This window comes from Schistocerca serialis, chromosome 5 (assembly GCF_023864345.2).
Source record: "Schistocerca serialis cubense isolate TAMUIC-IGC-003099 chromosome 5, iqSchSeri2.2, whole genome shotgun sequence".
Taxonomy (NCBI): Eukaryota; Metazoa; Arthropoda; class Insecta; order Orthoptera; family Acrididae; genus Schistocerca; species Schistocerca serialis.
Window position 1 is genome coordinate 55,083,051 of NC_064642.1, and position 22,025 is coordinate 55,105,075.

The 22,025-nt window shown below is 46.6% G+C and overlaps 1 protein-coding gene and 1 pseudogene across 1 annotated transcript in view; both read right to left on the reverse strand.

Annotated features, from left to right (window-relative positions):
- Positions 1 to 22,025, reverse strand: part of LOC126481741 (puratrophin-1-like) — a 728,422-nt gene that overhangs the window by 537,449 nt on the left and 168,948 nt on the right. The gene's annotated exons all lie outside the window — the stretch shown is intronic.
- LOC126483046 (5S ribosomal RNA) lies at positions 16,310 to 16,427 on the reverse strand (annotated as a pseudogene).

Below are 22,025 nucleotides of genomic sequence, written 5' to 3' on the forward strand. Positions count from 1 at the left end.
TTTCACTTTCCGAAGTTGAGAAGGAAAGAGCAAAAGAGTGCAAAGAGGAAAGAACAAAAACCGAAGACTGTAAAATATGTCAATCCGTTCACTCACTGATACATCGTGTTCCGTAAATGCCAACATGTCTTTATGTGTGTGTAAAATGGCTCTGAGCACTATGGGACTTAACAGCTATGGTCATCAGTCCCCTAGAACTTAGAACTACTTAAACCTAATTAACCTAAGGACATCACACAACACCCAGCCATCACGAGGCAGAGAAAATCCCTGACCCCGCCGGGAATCGAACCCGGGAACCCGGGCGTGGGAAGCGAGAACGCTACCGCACGACCACGAGATGCGGGCTATGTGTGTGTAAGTAATACTGTTTCACAGTGCGTTTCTAGAGGAAGAGCATAAAAAAATATCAGCCAACCAGCTGGAAACCAAAGATTTACTTAGCAGTTGACATAGGTTTCGATATTTGTAAAATATTTTCTCCAGATGGAGAGGGCTCTAAAAATGTGTACAAACGGTTACGAACTATTTTTACATACATAACAAAATATTAATAATAGAAAAATATTTGTGACGTAAACCTACTCAGTTGTCATATCACATGGTGATAAATGGCTTCAGATAATGTAATTTACCGCCATCTGATGTAACAAGTGGGTACGTTTACCTCACAGAAATTTTTCTATTATTAATATTTTGTTGTATTACGTAAAAATAGGTCAGGCATTTATGGAAGAGAAGGATCCAGCAAAGCAACGCCGACCCCACATGATGTGGGAAAAGGCTGAGGTGATGATGATGTAAAAATAGTTTGAAACCGTCTATACAAATTTTTAGGACCCACTTCTTCTGAAGAAGATATTTTTACGAATATTGAAACCTGGGTAAAAAAAACTTTGGTTTGCAACTGGTTGGCTGTTTTTTTTTTTTTCAACCTCTTCAAATTTATACAGATCTGAGTCACAGCCACGTTTAACATTTTGTTTCAAGAAGGTTTATCCGAAATCATAAGACTTTATCTTCTACGCGAATGAGGGTAGAACCTTGAGGTGACTTTTAACCTAGCCGCGACACTAAATCTTTACCTCGGCACCAGTTGTAAGTTGACGTTTCACGTTGTTGCCAGCAGGGGCTCACCCCGCAGCAGCTAGCTCTCTCGCTCACTTCGACGGCTGTGGGAGACCTGTTACGAGCTGCCTCAACAAAGGATCATCCGTAAGGGGCGCAAAGATCCCGCATTGCACAAGAGGCTTCCGAGATATCTCGATCTCGTGGAGGCGCTGCGTGATTTCCTCAATAAAAAGCTGCCACAGTGACGGATCGGGCGCTAGGGGCAAACTGATCTTGCGTTCCACTATTTGCCTGCAAGATCACGGTGTGTTTCTCCTGTATGAGGGTTTATGAAAGACTTGGTCTGTGCTATTCCCCTTCCGTCAGCTTTGGGTAACCGCCATTCTACACAGCAACAACTCCAGACAAGGTATGGACTAGTTAGATTAACTTGTGGGTGTTAGTTGTGTGCCAGATAAGAGTGCTCATTCAATTTTTGTGAAAGGTAAATGAAAACTTAGATCCTAAACGTAAGTGCAAAAAATACCTCGAGGTTGTAGGTGTATATTTGCAAAAAAGTATATCCATATAAAAAGGGACGGTTCTTTTGAAACCAAGAAAATCTGTACTACCACATATAAGTTAAAATTTACCCCAAGGTTCTGTCTTGACTCATGCTATGATTGTATCGAAGTGGAAGCTCAATCTTCCAGATTCTAGATTTTCATACGAGGAACACCAGCTTGATCTGGGGAGACGGAATAATTTGAGAAACAACATGTTACTCCAAAAAAAGGGGGGGTTATAGTCTTTTAATGGAGTAATAATCGTAGGTAGATTATGTCAGAGCTATTACTTGAGCTTCTTACAATTTACTGCAGAATTCAAGAAGTAGAACATTTTTCATTTCGGATAACTAGTAAGCAATACACTGGTGCCAGCGACTAACAAGAACACGATATCTACGCTGATATTGTAAACATATCTTGAAATTTATTGCAAATTACATAGGTCCTCTCTAGCCCTACCACTCTTCCCATGCCAAACACTTGATCCACTTGTCACCCTCATTCCATCACCAGCACCCTTCTCATTCGTCGCTCAAGACACTCCAGATGGCTAACGTAAACAATTTTGTGTCCCAAGTACAGGCTGGTCCATGTCATACATACAAGAGGGTCTGAAAAGGCGTGTGATTGGAAACAAAAGGATTTATTGTTTGATAAATAGTAGCTGGCGGCGGTCCACATCAGTACTGCCTCGTTCTCTTCAAAGATTCCAGTTCTCAGACTCGTGAGAACACGAGTCCTGCGACTTTAGTTATCGCGTATCAGTGTTGGCATCTAGCGATACGACAACCCCCCGTCGTAACTCTAGAAGATGGTGGTGCTAGAGGGAGCGCAGTGGAGACGACTCAATTGCGGCCATTAGGGCCTCCGCGAGATCAGAGGTGGCGCTGAGTGCCTCAAGAGTGGTCGCCAGCACTACCGGTTTGCTCGGAGTCCGGTCGTGGGAATTGAGATCCCTGCCATCTGCGGAGGCCGTTGCCGTCTACTCCTGCGTCCGCGGCTCTGCCGCTCAGGACTGTATAGCGATCACGGCGAGCCCACTCTGCCATATTTAGCCAGCTCTTAGGATGTAGGGGAACTAAACGATGCGTCGAAGTGGTCTCACTGCTAACGGTGCAGCTGTCGCCAAGATGGCGCAGCCACGCTGCAGAGAGTGTCCAGCAAAGTCACCAGCCCCGTGTGACCACTATGGCGACCCGGGCCCAAATATACATTTAATTGCTTGCACTATTCTAGCTGCCTCGCTTCGGGAGACGAACTTCGGGACAGAATTATAGAATCTCTGTCAATCCACTGTGGATGAAATATTTACCAAGGAAAATCGCCGAACAACCGTATATTTTGAGAAGTTATTTTACACTACTGGCCATTAAAATTGCTACACCACGAATAAGACGTGCTATAGACGCGAAATTTAACCGACAGGAAGAAGATGCTGTGATATGCTTTTCAGAGCATTCACACAATATTGGCGCCGGTGGCGACACTTACAACGGCCCGCCGAAGTGGCCGTGCGGTTAAAGGCGCTGCAGTCTGGAACCGCAAGACCGCTCCGGTCGCAGGTTCGAATCCTGCCTCGGGCATGGATGTTTGTGATGTCCTTAGGTTAGTTAGGTTTAACTAGTTCTATGTCCTAGGGGACTAATGACCTCAGCAGTTGAGTCCCATAGTGCTCCGAGTCATTTGAACCATTTTTTTGACACTTACAACGTGCTGACATGAGGAAAGTTTCCAACCGATTTCTCATACACAAACAGAAATTGACCGCCGTTGTCTGGTGAAACGTTGTTGTGATGCCTCGTGTAAGGAGGAGAAATGCGTACCATCACGTCTCCGACTTTGATAAAGGTCGGATTGTAGCTTACCGCGATTGCGGTTTATCGTATCGCGACATTGCTACTCGCATTGGTCGAGATCCAGTGACTGTTAGCAGAATATGGAATCGCTGGGTTCAGGAGAGTAATACGGAACGCCGTGCTGGATCCCAACGGCCACATATCACTAGCAGTCGAGATGACAGGCATCTTATCCGCATGGCTGTAACGGATCGTGCAGCCACGTCTCGATCCCTGCGTCAACAGATGGGGATGTTTGCAAGACAACAATCATCTGCACGAACAGTTCGACGACGTTTGCAGCAGCACGGACTATCAGCTCGGAGACGATAGCTGCGGTTGCCCTTGATGCTGCATCACAGACAGGAGTGCCTGCGATGGTGTACTCAACGACGAACCTGGGTGCACGCATGGCAAAACGTCATTCTTTCGGATGAATCCAGGTTCTGTTTACAGCATCATGATGGTCGCATCCGTGTTTGGCAACATCGCGGTGAACGCACATTGGAAGCGTGTATTCGTCATCGCCATACTGGCGTAACACCCGGCGTGATGGTATGGGGTGCCATTGGTTACACGTCTCGGTCACCTCTTGTTCGCATTGACGGCACTTTGAACAGTGGACGTTACATTTTGGATGTGTTACGACCCGTGGCTGTACCTTTCATTCGATCCCTGCGAAACCCTACATTTCAGCAGGATAATGCACGACCACCGCATGTTGCAGGTCCTGTACGGGCCTTTCAGGGTACAGAAAATGTTCGACTGCTGCGCTGGCCAGCACATTCTCCACATCTCTCACCAATTGAAAACGTCTGGTCAATGGTGGCCTAGAAACTGGCTCGTCACAATACGCCAGTCACTACTCTTGATCAACTGTGGTATCGTGTTGAAGCTGCATGGGCAGCTGTACCTGTATACGTCATCCAAGCTCTGTTTGACTCAATGCCCCGGCGTATCAAGGCCGTTATTACGGCCAGAGGTGGTTGTTCTGGGTACCGATTTCTCCGGTTCTATGCACCCAAATTGCGTGAAAATGTAATCACACATCAGTTCTAGCATAATATATTTGTCCAATGAATACCCGTTTATCATCTGCATTTCTTCTATGTGTAGCAATTTTAATGGCCAGTAGTGTATACAAATTATTATATCCAGAAATTTGTATGAGTTGACTGATTTCAGCTGAGAGTCATTAATATTCTAGCAATACGAACTACTTTTGGACGTTTTCTGAGGAGAACAATTTTACGTTCCTCCAGATTTACAGGAAGATGCAAAGCTATGAACCTATTTGAAAATGTATTAAGATATGATTGGATGTTTGTGCAGCTTTTTTCACGTAGTGCTTTATTACAGATAACTGCAGCGTATGATGCATTATTATAACGGAAAGACCAGAGCTGAGTACGAACAATGAATTGAAATATACTAAATATTCAGACTGCAACCGTCGTTAGCGAACTCCAGAGCTGCCAGAGTCTATCCACGCAAACCCTGGTATCACCTCATGTATTTTCATAATACGAACTGGAAGTGTACTTCTAGAACTATTTGGACTCACAAGAAGGAAACAGGTTTTCGGAAGCGTAACATTAATTGCAGGGCAGGCGCCGTAAACTGCTACATCAACATATTACACACTAAGAATTTTGAAAGTACTCTATCCTGAGACAAATATACGAACACATTCTCAGTTTGTTAAAATTTAAGGACGAAGTGAAACACTCACACAAGAACTAGAAACATCACAAATTACCCTTGAACGTCGCATAGCAACACTAATTTATTCATCAGTTAACAAATCTCACATGTTTTTACAACAAGGTACGTTACTCGTATTACTTCAACACCAATTACTTCTCGAGAGACGGTAGTGAGTCAGAATTTCGTGCTGGTCTTTGCATAACACGATGCATAAGGGATTAAGCTTTGCACACATACAGCAAAATACAGCTGTCTCCTGATGAAGTACTGGCCTACCTACATAAACGTAAATTCGTGCCACGGTCTTTAACAAAACAATTATCATTAAAGCTCGTTAAAAGCTCTCAGTGGGTTTCTGCCAGCAGCTAATCTGATTTTTGAGAGCTGAGACAACTTCAGAATGATTTACATCGAAGCAGCTAGTACTACTATTTTACAAGACACGTGCTTCCTGGTGTAATTGTTGTATGTCGTCCAGTTCAGCAGTGTCATGCACGGAACAGTGATACATTTACGCGATTTCCCACAATCACGTGAGGTGTAGACCACATATGATTCCCGTCCCCATGCTTGTAGAACTGCCAGCCACGTCTTCGACATCAGTCAAAACCAAAGTTCTTCCTCGTTTCCTTTAACCTGCCATCTTTCCTGAGAAACGGCAGATGACGCTTTTGCGCCAGGAGTCAATTAGCAACGAAAAAAATGGTTCAAATGGCTCTGAGCACTATGGGACTTAACTTCTGTGGTCATCAGTCCCCTAGAACTTAGAACTACTTAAACCTAACTAACCTAAGAACATCACACACATCCATGCCCGAGGCAGGATTCGAACCTGCGACCGTAGCAGTCGCGCGGTTCCGGACTGCGCGCCTAGAACCGCTAGACCACCGCGGTCGGCATTTGCAACGAACGCGTGTGCACTGCAGCGAGCGACAGACACGGCTGAAGAAAAACGGCGAAACTCATTAAACGCCAGTCACTGCTCCAGCTTACCCGCATCTCTAGGTAGCCTTGCTCTTCTAACAGTGGAAAAATAGAAAGGAAAAATGAGGCTAACGCCCTGCCGTCCCCGACAAGGTCGTTACATACAGAGGGCAAGTCAGACAGGACAAGCATGGGAGGAAAAATCGTAAAATCGTTCCCGTCCTGATTAACAAAACCATCCATGGTATTCGCCTTACTGGATTTAGGAAGACGACGGATGAGATATGAACTGAAGAGCCAGCACGCAGAAGTTCCGCAACAGGACGTGGCATGCACTCGACTAATGTCTGAAGTACTGCTGGAGGGAATCCTACAGGGCTGGCCATAAATTCGTAAGAGTACGAGGGACTGAAGATCTCTTCTGAACAGCATGTTGCAAGGCATCCCATATATGCTCAATACTGTTCATGTTTGGCTAGTCTTGGGGCCAGCGGAAGTGTTTAAACTCGGAAGAGTGTTCCTGGAGCCACTGTATAGCAATTCTGGACGTGTGGGGTGTCGCATTGTCCTGCTGGAATTGCCAAACTCCATCGGAAGGCACAATGGGCATGAATGGGTGCAGGTGATCAGACATGATGCTTACGTACGTGTAACCTATCAGAGTCGTATCTAGACATATCAGGGGTCCCATATCAGTCCAACTGCACACGCCCCACACCATTAAAGAGCCTCCACCAGCTTGAACAGTCCCCTGCTGACCAATTCTCTTCAGTTGTCGTTGGTTCCGTTCTTGCAGGATCTTATTCCAGCCGCAGCGATGTCGGACATTTGATGTTTAAGCGGATTCCTGTTATTCACTATACAGTCGTGAAATGGTTGTACGGATAATTCCTGATTTCATCGCTACCTCGGAGATGCTATGTCCTATCGCTCGTGCGCCGACTATTATACCACATTTAAATCCACTTAAATATTGATAACCTGCCATTGTAGCAGCAGTATCGGATGTAACAACAGCCGACCGCCGCGCCGTATTCTGTCTGTTTACGTATCTCAGTTTTTGAATACGCATGCCTATATCGTCGCAAGCAGAGGCCGCGAGGTTTGAGGCGCCATGTCACGGATTGCGCGGCCCCTCCCCGCGGTGGTTCGAGTTCTCCCCCGGGCTTGGGTGTGTGTGTGTTGTTCTTAGGATAAGTTAGCTTAAGTGGTGTGTGAGTCTATGGATCGATGACCTCAACAGTTTGGTCCCTTGGGAAATCACATACATTTGAAAATTTGTCTATACCAGTTTCTTTGGCGCTTCAGTGCATTAGGAAGACAAGATGAGGGTATTAACTCCGCTCCTGCCAGATGCCTGTCGACTGTTGTAATAACTGAGAAACCTCGCTTTCTCTTTCAAACGGAAGTCAATCGGGAGCTTGGTACGTTTATCACAGTGCACTATATAGCGGTTGTAGCTGCAGCTACACATGTTAGAGCTTGAAATTTGAACCCACTGGTGTTCTTTCGATTATGATCCAAACTTCGGCAAAGCACAATAACACTGATACTTCAGAATGGCATTAAATACCTTTACGTGTTAAATGGCAATTCGTATTTTAGAACGAACGAGATACTGTCACACGCAATGCATAAGTTGTCGGGTTTACAAAGATGGCAATTACAGAGCTCTTCTTGGTGATCACCTACGTTTCTCAGTTTGAATCTTAGTTTTAGATCGCTAATCACCTCTGTTCTGTGTCTGCTGGGAAATGCAACCAACCAATATATATATATATATATATATATATATATATATATATATATATATATATATATATATACAGGGTGTTTCAAAAATGACCGGTATATTTGAAACGGCAATACAAACTAAACGAGCAGCGATAGAAATACACCGTTTGTTGCAATATGCTTGGGACAACAGTACATTTTCAGGCAGACAAACTTTCGAAATTACAGTGGTTACAATTGTCAACAACAGATGGCGCTGCGGTCTGGGAAACACTATAGTACGATATTTTCCACATATCCACCAAGCGTAGCAATAATATGGCGTAGTCTCTGAATGAAATTACCCGAAACCTTTGACAACGTGTCTGGCGGAATGGCGTCACATGCAGATGAGATGTACTGCTTCAGCTGTTCAATTGTTTCTGGATTCTGCCGGTTCACCTGGTCTTTCAAGTGTCCCCACAGAAAGAAGTCACAGGGGTAATGTCTGGCGAATAGGGAGGCCAATCCACGCCGCCTCCTGTATGTTTCGGATAGCCCAAAGCAATCACACGATCATCGAAATATTCATTCAAGGAAATTAAAGATGTCGGCCGTTCGATGTGGCCGGCCACCAACTTGCATAAGCCACGAGGTGTTCGCAGTGTCGTCTAAGGCAGTTTGTACCGCCACAAATTCACGAAGAATGTCCAGATAGCGTGATGCAGTAATCGTTTCGAATCTGAAAAATGGGCCAATGATTCCTTTGGAAGAAATGGCGGCCCAGACCAGTACTTCTTGAGGATGCAGGGACGATGGAACTGCAACATGGGGCTTTTCGGTTCCCCATATGCGCCAGTTCTGTTTATTGACGAAGCCGTCCAGGTAAAAATAAGCTTCGTCAGTAAACCAAATGCTGCCCACATGCATATCGCCGTCATCAATCCTGTGCACTATATCGTTAGCGAATGTCTCTCGTGCAGCAATGGTAGCGGCGCTGAGGGGTTGCCGCGTTTGAATTTTGTATGGATAGAGGTGTAAACTCTGGCGCATGAGACGATACGTGGACGTTGGCGTCATTTGGACCGCAGCTGCAACCCGGCGAACGGAAACCCGAGGCCGCTGTTGGATCACCTGCTGCACTAGCTGCGCGTTGCCCTCTGTGGTTGCCGTACGCGGTCGCCCTACCTTTCCAGCACGTTCATCCGTCACGTTCCCAGTCCGTTGAAATTTTTCAAACAGATCCTTTATTGTATCGCTTTTCGGTCCTTTGGTTACATTAACCCTCCGTTGAAAACTTCGTCTTGTTGCAACAACACTGTGTTCTAGGCGGTGGAATTCCAACACCAGAAAAATCCTCTGTTCAAAGGAATAAACCATGTTGTCTACAGCACACTTGCACGTTGTGAACAGCACACGCTTACAGCAGAAAGACGACGTACAGAATGGCGCACCCACAGACTGCGTTGTCTTCTATATCTTTCACATCACTTGCAGCGCCATCTGTTGTTGAAAATTGTAACTACTGTAATTTCGAAAGTTTGTCTGCCTGAAAATGTACTGTTGTCCCAAGCATATTGCAACAAACGGTGTATTTCTATCGTTGCTCGTCTAGTTTTTATTGCCGTTTCAAATATACCGGTCATTTTTGAAACACCCTGTATATATGCTTGTACCTCTGATAGTTCAATGGCAAATTTGTGAGTACCGAATCACCCACGGACAAGAACACTGTCTTGATGTGGTGATTGATAAGTTTTATTATTTGTGGTGTTTATTATCAGTTAACATTTTCTGACTGAATAACTAATTATAACGCTTTCTTTTAAATGATATTGCATCTTTGAGGTAGCGAGAATCGTGGTATATAATTTAGCAATTGTTAAATGTTCTGCTATAATCGCACTTTTTTTATTTGGATTAAAATCCATAAAAGACGAGTTCGGTAACTCTAGTTTCAGATGATGTGAGCTGAAACATAAAAATAAATCTTCCAGGAACAGAGACAGAGCCGGCCGAAGTGGCCGTGCGGTTAAAGGCGCTGCAGTCTGGAACCGCAAGACCGCTACGGTCGCAGGTTCGAATCCTGCCTCGGGCATGGATGTTTGTGATGTCCTTAGGTTAGTTAGGTTTAACTAGTTCTAAGTTCTAGGGGACTAATGACCTCAGCAGTTGAGTCCCATAGTGCTCAGAGCCATTTGAACCATTTGAACAGAGACAGAGTACATCAGGACAGTTCTTCGTTATACAATCTTAACTGACAGATATACAGTAAGAGATCATTTTCACACTATTGCTGAGGCAAGTAGAACTAATGGCAGGAACTGGCAAATACCGGGTGGTTATAATTGAACTTTCACTGCTCGAGAGGTCCCCCACGAAAAGCGAGTGCTCATAGGACATTGAAACTTCGTGGTAATACTTGTATGGACATGCGGAAGAAAAATAACTAATGAAACACTGAAAGGCACACATTTTAATTTGAGAAGATAACATTTGTTATTTCTTTGCGTACCATCTTTACGTTGCAGGTGAAAAGCGATGCCCAATGTACCGACCATCTGCATTCGCGAGGGCCTGGAACCGCACTACAATTCGCGTTTGTTGACATCACTTTTCGAAAGATCGATCATGCAATGGTCAGTTGTCGTCACACAGCTCGTACAGTGCTTGAAGGTCACACATTGCATCCAGCATTCTCAGACATGGCAACACTAACTTCCTCAACAATTTGCGGCGCCTAAAATTAAAATTGTAGAGCCGCCACAAGTCGGATGTAGCTTTTCTCTGTTTTACGTGTTTCACTCGACAAACGCGAGCATCCTCAGAAATCAGGTGGCGGACGGCCACTCGTTGCAAATATCCGGCTTTTGCGTATGGCGACGGCGCTATACACAGCCCTGGTATTTGTAACGAATGGCCCTCGGCCACGTAATTTCTGAGGATCCTCGCTTTGGTCGAGTGAAACACGTAAAATGAAGGAAAAAGTTACGTCCGACTTGTGGCAGCTTTTCAATTTTAATTTTTAATAGTCGCTGTTCCCCCTCTAGGCAAATGCCTGCGCTCGCTGAATTTGTGGCGGAATTGGCTGCCGGCCTCTCCCAGGAGCTGTTCCGGAATCCCCTGTTAATTACAACTTCGGAATCGTGTTTTTTCAACCCCGGTGCGGAAAGAGGATCTCTCCGTAGTCCATTAACACGTCGATACAACGATGTTGTTTTAATAAAATGGTTTTACGAGTAAGGCCCTTCTCACCTTGTACAGAGTCATGTTGGCTGTCTGCAACTGGAAATGAACACTGGCGCTTGCGGTTCAACCTTACGTCGCCGTAACAGTACCGGTTCCTAACGGCATGTAATGGACACTAACGCCACTAACAAAGCGCCCATAACCGCTCGGCGAACACCGGCTGGCTCTAAAGTGTTCATTGTCCATGTTTCACTTCCATACTTCGCTACACGCTTTACTAATACTTTCGGAAAAGACTTCCTGACACTTAAATCTATACTCGATGTTAACAACAAAAAAAGGTTCAAATGGCTCTGAGCACTATGGGACTTAACATCTGAGGTCACCAGTCCCCTAGACTTAGAACTACGTAAACCTAAGTAACCTAAGAACATCACACACATCCATGCCCGAGGTAGGATTCGAACCTGCGACCGTAGCAGCAGCGCGGTTCCGGACTGAAGCGCTTAGAACCGCTCGGCCACAACGGTCGGCAACAATGCAAATACTGCAGCACACAATTTGAACACGATTCCTACAAATCTGGCTACCCATACGGTAAACAGTTTTCCGTCTACAGTGCGGCTCAAGTAGCTGAAGTTGAATTATGACCACATTGTACGTGCTGTAAAACTACTTACGAATATTTTATAATCTTCTTTTAGTATTTTAGTATTTAGTATTTAAAAAGAAAATTTAAAAGAAACAATCCCAAGAATAAAAGAACCTGTGTTTGTACCAAGAATGAATCGTCATTACTTACTTGTTGTTGCTGTTGTGATCTTTCAGTCTGAAAACTGGTTTGATGCAGCTTTCTATGCTACTCATTACTTACTTGACGTTTTGTTAATAGCCAGGGAATGGAAATGAAACAGAAACAATTAAGACGATTGCTGCACCATATACATAAGAGATTTTTAGCGTTCATCAAAGTGAATAATGATGCCATCGAAAGCTTGGGAGACGCGTAGAGGTGGTTGGTGTAGAGAGGCTCGTTACTATCTCTCTTGTTCGTAGACAAACGTGTAAAATCTTTTCCATGTCATTGTTCTCGGTTTTGTTGTTTACCATCCTTTAAACCGTCAGTCCTGCTATTTTCTAACAAGTGCTGCTAACCGACCGTACATATTCTGGCTCAAAATGGTTCAAATGGCTCTGAGCACCATGGGACTTAACATCTGAGTTATCAGTCCCCTTACATATTCTGTTCTGAGAGCACGAAAGTTGAATTTTTCTGGCATGTTAATACTGTACCCCAGACCGCCACACAAACCGAAACCTTGCCTTTTGTAAGCACTGCGCCAGCCGCGGTGGCCGGGAGGTTCTATGCGCTACAGTCCGGCACCGCGCGACTGCTACGGTCACAGGTTCGAATCCTGCCTCGGGCATGGATGTGTGTGATGTCCTTAGGTTAGTTAGGTTTAAGTAGTTCTAAGTCTAGGGGACTGATGACCTCAGATGTTAAGTCCCATAGTGCTCAGAGCCATGTGTGTGTGTGTGTGTGTGTGTGTGTGTGTGTGTGTGTAAGCACTGCTCTTGCCGAAAAGGGGATGGTGGGGGGGGGGGGGGGGTTGGGTTGTTTGGGCGAAGATACCAAACAGCAAGGTCATCGGTCTCATCGGATTAGGGAAGGAATGGGAAGGAAGTCGCCGTGCCCTTTCAAAGGAACCATCCCGGCCTTAGCCTGGAGAGAATTACGGAAATCACGGAAAACCTAAATCAGGATGGCCGGACGCGGGATTGAACCGTCGTCCTCCCGAATGCGAGTCCATTGTACTAACCACTGTGCCACCTCGTTCGGTCTTGCCGACGGGTATGCGAGAATTACTGCCCGGAAGTAATGTTGTGAGGAAGAGTAATGACTCATGCTTGGATGATGATGATGATGATAATGTTTGGTTTGTGGAACGCTCAACTGCGTGGTTATAAGCGCCCGTACAAATTCCCAACCTTTGCTCAGTCCAATCTCACCACTTTCATGAATGATGATGAAATGATGAGGACAGCACAAACACCCAGTCATCTCGATCATGCTTGGATAGCTCATCAGTCGGTAAGAGCATTTTCAGCTCAAGGCAAGGTTTTGGTTGGTTCAAATGGCTCTGGGCACTATGGGACTCAACTTCTGAGGTCATCAGTCCCCTGGAACTTAGAACTACTCAAACCTAACTAACCTAAGGACATCACACACATTCATGCCCGAGGCAGGATTCGAACCTGCGACCGTAGCGGTCTCGCGGTTCCAGATTGTAGCGCCTAGAACCGCGCGGCCACTCCGGCCGGCAAACTGTGTGCCGGACCGAGAATCGAACTTGGGACCTTTGCCTTTCGCGGACAAGTGCTCTATCAACTGAGCTACCCAAGTACGACTCACGCCCCAAGGTTTTGGGTTCGAGTCTCGGTGTGGTACGCGGTTTTAATCTGAAAGGGACTTTCGAAATGGAACACACTCTGCTTTCAGGAATGTTATTTGTGACCCAGTGATATAAGTTAAGATGACTGTTATATTGGTCTTATTCTGCTTCCATACTATACGGGATAAGAAGGGGGAAAAAAAGAATAATGGTGTCAACGTAGTGACAAACGCGACGACAAGAGATGGTGACGCATTTGCATTACGGACTGAAAGAAGGAAGGAACTCTGTACAGAAGTGAGGAGCCGGTGAGAGCCGGGGTTCCAGGCTTTCGCTGACAGCGCCGGATGAATCGCGTTAACGCCGCACAGTCGCCCCGGAACGACAATCACTCACCGGCGATGACAGTAATACCAGTTCGTCCAGCGACCGCTATGCGGCGAATTACACGTCTGAATGGGTTTAACGGGAGCGTAAGTGGTGTGTAAAAGAGCCGAATGCGCTCGGTGTCCCCATTTGAGGCCACCACCTCGCAGGAGTGACGAGAAAGGCCGTGACGCGACAAGGTGTGCACAAAGGGCGCTGTCGGGAGCCGTAAGAGGCTGGCCGGGCAGCGGAGGCGGGCGCGGTGGGGTGCCAAGGCCCATCCCATCCCGCCCCATTCCATCCCATGCCATCCCATCCCAGCACAACAGGCTCACTCATCCCTCCCCGGCACCGAGGCTTATACGTTAGTAAACCGGGACGCGCACGCGACCGCCAGCCGCTGGCGGCTGTACAGCTCCCAGCTAATTAGCAGCAGCAGTGCGGCGAGGTGCGGTGCGGCCACCGGCTGGTCGAGCGAGTGCTACAAACTCTTCTGCAAACGCTGCTGCCCACTCTGTAAGCAGACACCCGAGGCAGAGGTAACTGAAGCATCTAGTAGGGCAGAGGCGACTTCCTTATCCCGGTGATCACCGTGTTGAGCCAACACCGACTCAAAGGAGGGCCTCGGCGCTTGTTGGTGACGTCACGTCAGCTAGGCACGGCGAACGCCAGGTCTGTTGCAGGCATAAACGCCTGGGCGTGCTTATCACTATAAATCTATTATTTTTTGACAAAATGCTTGGTATTGTTTTGGATTCTGCAGGTTTATTTAGACGGAAGATTTTCTTACTACCGTTAAGCTTCAAATGAAGATCATAGTTCTGTATTACTGAATCCTCTCGAAACAAACGTAGATAAATATGAGAAGATGCTTTGCCCCATTGCAAGCTTCGAAAATTTTACATTCGAGTAACTATATTTACTTCATCCATTTTGTTATCGAAACTTACCCCAACTCCCTTACAATGAACTCGTTTCTTTTATTTATTTATTTATTTTCGTTTGACATCGTCACTGGAAATGTGAACTAATTTACGTGTGTAAATGTCCAACTGTTGCCAGTCATTAGCTTACAGTCGTTTTCAACGAAAGGAATTCTAAACATGAAACAAAATAGCTTCATACATCGAAAATACTGCTGAGCTGAAACTTTTTTAAACATGCACATTAGAAAAGATAAATATTCCCCTCCTGCAACTGAAAGGAGAAACTTTATAAGATAAAAAAATTTTATTTGATAAAAGAAGTATCTCTTTTTTGCCTCTTCTTCTGTCCCCCACCCCCTCCCCCAACGTGTACAATCGCAAGATATTTCATTAACATTCAGTGCTCCTCACCCCATAGTCAACCAAGATACCTAAAGAAGAGCACCAATATGTTCACATTTTCTTGTAAAAGCAACCCGGTACAAACGTAACTTCCTCATATTTACAAATAAGGTAATAAATAAGCACCAATTCCGTTGCTGCTGGACCATGAAGTTGTTTTTATATATCAATCCTTAAAACAGGTGGAAATTTAAGTTCAGGAGAACACTATTTCTTAAGAAGTGTAATGAATTGCACAATTAATTGATTGCAGAAATCTCTCAGAACAATGTGTGTTGGCCAACCACCGCCAATAGTTTCACATTTTCCTGTGTCAGGGAGGGAGACACCACCATTATTGGTATTCCTGCAACAGACCTGGCGTTCGCCGTGCCTAGATGACGTGACGTCACGAACAAGCGCCGAGGCCTTCCTTTGAGTCGGTGTTGGTTGAGCTCGTAGAGCACCACAGTACTTCGCTTGGTAAAGTCTGCAAACGGTGAAATACGGCACACGTTGGCCTCAAATTTACACTCATCAGCATTTCAATTAGAGCCAGCAGCTCTGCTCAAAATTCTCCCCTACATTTACACTTTCTCACCAAAAGTATCCGGACAGCCACATGTAATGCTTAAATGGCCACAAGATGTCGTGAGAGGCAGACCTGTCCGTGTAAAAGGAGGGTGGGAGTACTGTATTGCAGGCAGAGAAGCAGCGACAGCAGGATCGGCGTGAATTAAGAGACTGATGTCGCCCGGGTAACAGATCCACCAGGGACACCCAAACCGTTCTAAAGCTGTCCAACTCGACTGTTGGTCATGTGATTGTGAAGTGAAAACGCGAAGGAGAAACTACAGCTAAACCAAGAGCAGGCAGGCCTCAAGTTCTGACGTACATGGACTGCAGAGCACTGTGGAGGACGCTCGTAAAAAGTCCTACGAAATCAACAAAATAAATGACTCGGGAGTACCAAACTGTTAAAAAGAATGCGGCGCAACGGTCGAGAAGCGTCTCATAAGTTAAGTATTCCTCTAAAACCAAAACTAAACTCCTTCCGAACAGGCCATGAAGGCCTAACGGTACCGACCGGCCGCCGTGTCATCCTCAGCCCACTGGTGTCACTCGAAGTGGATATGGAAGGGCATGTGGTCAGCACGCCGCTCTCCCGATCGTATGTCAGTTTACGAGACCGGAGCCGCTACTTCTCAGGCAAGTAGCTCCTCAGTTTCCCTCCCAAGGGCTGAGTGCATCCCGCTTGCCAACAGCGCTCGCCAGATCGGATGGTCACCCATTCAAGTGCTAGCCCAGCCCGACAGCGCTTAAATTCGGTGATCTGATGGGAACCGGTGTTACCACAGCGGCAAGGCCGTTGGCAAAAATTTCTCTAGTCACTGCTACCAGTGTGTCAAATGAAAACCTTAAACTTGTAATAACAAGTCGAAATTCCGCGCCGTTATCCTGTAAGTTGGTAAGCGTGCTAAAAACAGCTTTCAGAATGGCCTGTAGGTGCCAGTATAGTGGAGATGCACACATACCATCACAGTATCAGTATAAACATGGCGCCCCACTTGCGCCAGGGAAGAACAACGTTCTGTTATTCGGTTTTTGCGCAGTGAAGGTGTGAAACCTATTGAAATTAATCGACAAATGAAGGTTCAGTGCGGTGATTCATATTTGTCACAGCAGCAAGTCTACGTATGAAGTAGGAAGTTCGCAAATGGTGTGACTTCGCCGGCCGGAGTGACCGAGCGGTTCTAGGCGCTACAGTGTGGAACCGCGCGACCGCTACGGTCGCAGGTTCGAATCCTGCCTCGGGCATGGAAGTGTATGATGTCCTTAGGTTAGTTAGGTTTAAGTAGTTCTAAGTTCTAGGGGACTGATGACCACAGCAATTAAGTCCCATAGTGCTCAGAGCCATTTGAACCAATTTTTGGTGTGGCTTCAGTGGAAGATGCTCCTCGTCCATGTCAGGCACAACGAATTGTGACTCCACAGAATACTGGAGCAGTTGAAGTCATAGTGAAGCAAAACCGCCGAGTGACACTGAATGACACTGCAGCATGTTTGCCCCGCATCTCGTGGTCGTGCGGTAGCGTTCACGCTTCCCACGCCCGGGTTCCCGGGTTCGATTCCCGGTGGGGTCAGGGATTTTTTCTGCCTCGTGATGGCTGGGTGTTGTGTGATGTCCTTAGGTTAGTTAGGTTTAAGTAGTTCTAAGTTCTAGGGGACTTATGACCACAGCAGTTGAGTCCCATAGTGCTCAGAGCCATTTGAACCATTTTGCAGCATGTTTACAGATTAGTCATGGGTCAGCACACCACATTGTGCATGATGTGCTCCAGTTTCACAAAGTGTCCGCAGGATGGGTGCCACGGCAGCTGACTCCTGAAATGAGAGAACGACGTGTTGATGCTCGTCATGAACTTCTTCGGCGCTTTGAACGAGAAGGTGATGGCTTCCTTGCAAGAATCGTTACTGAGGACGAAACCTGGGTTCACTTCAACCAACCGGAAACGAAGAGAGCGAGCAAGGAATGGCGCCATTCCTTATCACCAAGTGATTTCCATATGTCTGGACCACTCAAAGACGCAATGGGGGAAAGAAGTTCCGTTCTCATGAAGAGGTACACCACGCGGTACATGAGTGGTTGCGCAGACTACCAAAGGAATTTTTTTCTAAAGTAATTTATGCACTTTGTAAGAGCTGGAGGACTTGCATTGAGCGTGGGGGAAATTAGGTTGAAAAGTTATACAGCTTTGTACCACTTCTGCACAATAAATATTTAAAAAAATATTTAAGGTTTTCATTTGGCTCACCCTCGTATGCGAGGCTTGAGTTGGTGTAAGAAGCGACGCCATTGGAGATTCGATGACTGGAAACTAGTGATTTGGAGTGATGAATCACGCTATACCTTTTGGCAATCCAATGGGATGGTTTGGGTTTCGCTGATGTCTGGAGAACGTAACCTGCTACCACATGTAGTGGCAGCAGCGAAGTAAAGAGGAGATGCTGTTACGGTATGGAGGTGTTTTTCATGGTTAGGGTGTTGTCACGTCATTGCGCTTAAGAAAACGCTGAATGCGGAAGGATAAGAACAAATTTTACAGCACTGTGTGCTGCATACAGTAGAGGAACAATTCAGAGACGATGGCTGTTTGTATCAGTACGATAATGGACCCTGTCGTAAGGCAGTATCTGCGAGGAAAAGGTTTGTGGACAATGAAGTTCCTGAAATGGACTGGCCAGCCCAGAGTCCCAACACGAACCCAACTGGAACACCTTTGGGATGAGTTAGAACGTCGGCTTTGCTCCAGACCTCAGCGTCCAACATGATTACCTTCTCTGGTTTCGGTTATTGAGGGAGAGTTGGCTACCATTCCTCCACAGACATCCGTACACTTCACAGGAAGTGTCCCCAACAAAGTTCAATATTAATGGTGCAACAAGTATCTTCCGCCACTCACCGTAAGTTGGCTTGCAGAGTACAGATGTAGATGTAGATATGAGTTGGAAGAGAAAGGCTGACAGAGATGTTGATATAGACTGCGAGACACGTCGGCAACGTCTGAGGTTACGGAGGTCAGTGAGATGCGGCAAAGCCACCATGAAACTAATGGATGCTGAGAGGCTGATATAAAACTAATGGATACTGAGAGACTGATCATACGCTGGCTGGGATCCTGACTGGAGCCAGGGCCTGTGAACAGGCACGGCAAGGCAATGCCAGGCTCGCTGCCTCGCATCATACGGGCACGGGTAATTCCTCGTTACGGTAATACCCGCCGCTGGCGGGAAGCAGGTTTCACGTTGCGGCATGTAGCGGAGGCGTGGCGCTGCAAGCAAGCTGACAATGGCTCGTACGTCACGAGGCCACTCGGCGAATTATTTTAGATTACGCCGCTTAAGCGAACATTATTTTGTGACTCACTTCCAACACGGCAGCTTCCTTCTTCTTGTTTTACTTACGTAACATGACAGCAAACTTCGTCTTTCGTCTATGTAATATCCAGATCAAGAAAGTTTTCATTTATTTGCGTGTAACATCATCGTTTGCAAAATGCACTGGAACTGATAAAAATAAGTATAGCAATAGTAAATAAGAGAGAACAAAATGATGTAATTGTTTTGAAATAACGCAGATATCGGTAGCTCAATAATGCTATTATTCAGGGAAGGCCTCCTTATCCTCAGGCAATGTGTTATACAGAAACTGTTGACTGAAAGAGAGACATGTGAGAGAACACTGTAGGCAACTGATGGTCATGGCTGAAATCCCTTGTACGCCTCCCGAACAACAAAAATACTTTTATTTAAAATATCTTTCCAACTGCCCGTGAATATTATGTTTCTCAGGCAGTTTATATTGGTAACTATCTGCGCCTCTAGTTAACACTGAATTGAGAAAAGTCATGCAATACCTCCTAATATCGTGTCCGATTTTGCCCAGCGTTGTACAGCAACTCGACGTGAGATGCACTCAACAAGTTTCTGGAAGTCCGCTGCTAAAAATATTGAGCCATGCTGCCTCTACAGCCGTCCACAATTGTGAAAATGTTGTTGCCAGTGTAGGATTTTGTGCGAGAACAACATCTCGATTACGTCCCATCAATAATAGATGAGATTCACGTCAGGCGAACTGCTTGGCCAAATTGGTTCAAATGGCTCTGAGAACTATGGGACTTAACATCTATGGTCATCAGTCCCCTAGAACTTAGAACTACTTAAACCTAACTAACCTAAGGACATCACACAACACCCAGTCATGACGAGGCAGAGAAAATCCCTGACACCGCCAGGAATCGAATCCGGGAACCCGGGCGTGGCCAAATTCAAAAAATGGCTCTGAGCACTATGGGACTTAACAGCTGTGGTCATCAGTCCCCTAGAACTTAGAACTACTTAAACCTAACTAACCTAAGGACATCACACACATCCATGCCCGAGGCAGGATTCGAACCTGCGACCGTAGCAGTCGCGCGGTTCCGGACTGAGCGCCTTAACCGCGAGACCACCGCGGCCGGCGAGCCACCATCAGCTTGCACAGTGCCTTGTTGACAACTTGGCTGCACGGCTTCGTAGGATCTGCGGCACACTTGAACCTTACCATCAGCTCTTACCAACTGAAATCGGGACTAATCTGATCAGACTACACTTTTCCAGTCGTCTATGGTCCAACCGATATGGCCACTAGCCCACGTCAGGCGCTGTTGTGCTGTTAGCAAAAGCAGCTGCGGCAGTCGTGTGCTGTTGTAGCCCATTAACGCCAGACTTTGCCACGTTGCCCTAATGGATACGTTCGCCGTACGCCCCAGATTGATTTCCACTGTTATTTCACACAGTGTAGGTTGTTTGTTAGCACTGACAACTATATGCAAACGCCGCTGCTCTCAGTCGTTAAGTGAAGGCCGTCGGCCAGTGCGTTATCCGCGGTGAGAGGTAATGCCTGAAATTTAGTGTTCTCTGCACGTTCTTGACACAGTGTGTCCCGCAATATTGAATTTCCTAACGATTTCCAAAATGGAATGCCCCATGCGTCTGGCTCCAACTACCATTCCGCATTCAGAGTCTGTTAATTTCCGCCATGCGTTGAAAACCCTTTCACAAGAATTACCTGGGTACAAATGACAACTCCGGCAGTGCGCTGCCGTTTTACACCTTGTGCACGCGATACCACCGACATCGGTAAGTGTGCATATCGCCATCTCACGACTTTTGTCACCTCTGTATATATGCCCCCAGATTATCCACCGGTGTTGCGCATTCTATCACTGCAGTCTGCTCGCCAGTCATTGGTCGAAACTGCAGCTAAGTTCTACCACCTCAATGAGCAGCATCATCAACTGGGCGGAGACAGTGGTCCTCAAGCCATCAGCTAGCGCTCATGGTTCTGGGCCTCGAACTGGAACTGCTGAAATGACGCAACCCAGCCGGTCTCTGAGGGTCCTGGGTCGTCTACACTTACCTCCATTGGACCCTGGGCTGTGTGCACTGTACACTAGCCAAGACAAAAAGCTCGCTGTGCTGCGGAGCTGAAACCAGACTTGAGTCAGTGAAGGCACCGTCACTGCCAGCCACTATTTTGGCGCCAGAGCACTTCGCTGCGTCAGTAGACGTCACCTGCCGCTACCAGTCACTACAGTCGCCACCAGTCCGGCTCCTTAGCTGAGCGGTCAGCGCTTGTGACTGCCGTGCAGTGGGGCCGGGTTCGATTCCCGCCGGGTCGGAGATTGTCTCCACTCGGGGACTGGGTGCTGTGCTGTCCTCATCGTCAACGACACGCAAATCACCCAGTGTGGCGTCACTGCAACGACTTACAAATCGGCCGCCGAACTTCCCCAGGTAGGGATATCCGCCCATGAACACCATATGACCAGAAACATCCCCCAGGCTGTGGCTAAGCCATGTCTCGTCAATATCCTTTCTTCCAGGAGTGCTAGTTTTGCAAGGTTCATAGGAGAGCTTCTGTAAAGTTTGGAAGGTAGGAGACGAGGTACTGGCGAAATTAAAGCTGTGAGGACGGGGCGCGAGTCGTTCTTGGGTAGCTCAATTGGTGGAGCACTTGGCCGCGAAAGGCAAAGGTCCCGAGTTCGCGTCGCGCTCCGGCACCCAGTTTTAATCTCCCAGGAGGAAGTTTCTTACCATATGACCATTTCATTTCATTTCAGTCGGCACCAGGGGCGCAGCTGTAACAGCAAGCAGAGGAGGACTAACACCGTCACCAAAGTTCATGCTCAGAACAGGCTTTTTTTTCATGAAAATAATTCAGACATTAAGACTAACCGCAGTAGGTTGGTTGGTTTTTTGGGGGAAGAGACCAAACAGCGAGGTCATCGGTCTCATCGGATTAGGGAAGGACAGGGAAGGAAGTCGGCCGTGCCCTTTCAGAGGAACCATCCCAGCATTTGCCTGGAGCGATTTAGGGAAATCACGGAAAACCTAAATCAGGATGGCCGGACGCGAGATTGAACCGTC